Source organism: Chlorocebus sabaeus, chromosome X (genome assembly GCF_047675955.1).
Source record: "Chlorocebus sabaeus isolate Y175 chromosome X, mChlSab1.0.hap1, whole genome shotgun sequence".
Lineage (NCBI taxonomy): Eukaryota > Metazoa > Chordata > Mammalia > Primates > Cercopithecidae > Chlorocebus > Chlorocebus sabaeus.
The window spans coordinates 72,117,949-72,119,783 of record NC_132933.1 but is presented as its reverse complement, the minus strand read 5'-3'; positions in this window follow the sequence as shown (position 1 = coordinate 72,119,783).

The window sequence follows — 1,835 nt, the reverse complement described above, 5'->3', positions numbered from 1 at the left end:
GTTTTAAAACTATATTAGGAGGATGAGGATATAGTCACTCTGTGGTATACATTTTAGTAGGATTAGAGAAGTTTCAGTAGTCTTGTTGATCTTTTGTTTAATCCAAAGTAAAATCTGTGTATTCAGCATGATACAGTTTAAAGGGTAGTGTGTTACAATGAGAAAGGACTTTCTATATTTTAATCCTTGTCCTATCATTAATGTAATTAAGACCCTTAGAAAGCTATTTCTCTACTCTGAGCCTCATGTTCCTCACCTGTAAAAGGAAGAAAGTGGCCCACATGATTTCTAAAGTCCTTTTCAGTTCTGTCATTCTAAAAAGAACTGTGTTGTAGAAAACTCCTCAGAAAGAAATAGAAATTATAGGCCGGGCGCGGTGGCTCAAGCCTGTAATCCCAGCACTTTGGGAGGCCGAGACGGGCGGATCACGAGGTCAGGAGATCGAGACCATCCTGGCTAACACAGTGAAACCCCGTCTCTACTAAAAAATACAAAAACCTAGCCGGGCGAGGTGGCGGGCGCCTGTAGTCCCAGTTACTCGGGAGGCTGAGGCAGGAGAATGGCGTGAACCCGGGAGGCGGAGCTTGCAGTGAGCTGAGATCCGGCCACTGCACTCCAGCCTGGGCGACAGAGCCAGACTCTGTCTCAAAAAAAAAAAAAAAAAAAAAAAAAAAAGAAATAGAAATTATAAATAAACCGTCATATAAAACACTATTAAGACTTTACTTTTTCAAATGAATTAATGGCACTTGCAGTGACCTGGATGAGATTGGAGACTTTCATTCTAAGTGAAGTAACTCAGAAATTGAAAACCAAACATCGTATGTTCTCACTGATATGTGGGAGCTAAGGTATGAGGACATAAAGGCAGAAGAATGATATAATGGACTTTGAGGACTTGGGGGGAGGGGTGAAAAGGGGGTTGAGGCATAAAAGACTACAAATAGGGTGCAGTGTATACTGCTCAGGTAATGGGTACAACAAAATCTCATAAATCACTACTAAAGAATTTACTCATGTAACCAAATACCGCCTGTACTCCCAATAACCTATGGAAAAAATAATTTTAAAAAGTTACTTTTTAAGTAAAAAATAATCGATGACTGGATGATGGTAGAGCTTCAAAATTATATATAATACTAAAAGTTGTTGGTTCCTTAGAGTTTTTTTATGTGATTGTTTCAAATTTGATTTTCATTTTACTCCATTCTTGCTTAAGGACATTTTCTTACATTTCCTCTAGATGGTGCTCCATAACCAAAAATCACTTTTTAGTCTAGTAGCTATCGAAAAATATTCTTAGTCAACAAGACACCCTCCTTTGTCTCCAAATTCTGTGTTGTATTTTATCTGCGTCACAATTTATAGGATACTGGCACCATAAAACATAAATATATGTTTCTCAGTTCTACAAATTTACTTAATATAGCACAAAGCACCATCTGTATGGAATAATGCCATCTGTTATGCCATGTACTGATCCCATTTCTCATATCTGTGTCATGGCAACTAGCCATTAATTGGTATTAGATGTTCAGAATCCTGTTGATAGGCTAGACGATCTGTATGTCATTTATAAAATGAAGGTATTAAAAACATAGAGCACCTTGAGTTAAATTTTCTTTATGCACATTCCACAGATGTATTGTGAATATTTTAAAGACAAAATATTTTACTTGTATATCATATATTTTATTACTATTATATTTATCATTTCATAGTGGTATTAAATTTAAATTCATACATAAAATATTCTAGACCAAAAAAAGATTTTTTGACTTGTGTTTTTAAAAAGGTTTTGAATTATATTCAATTTTTTAAAAAACTATCATTGC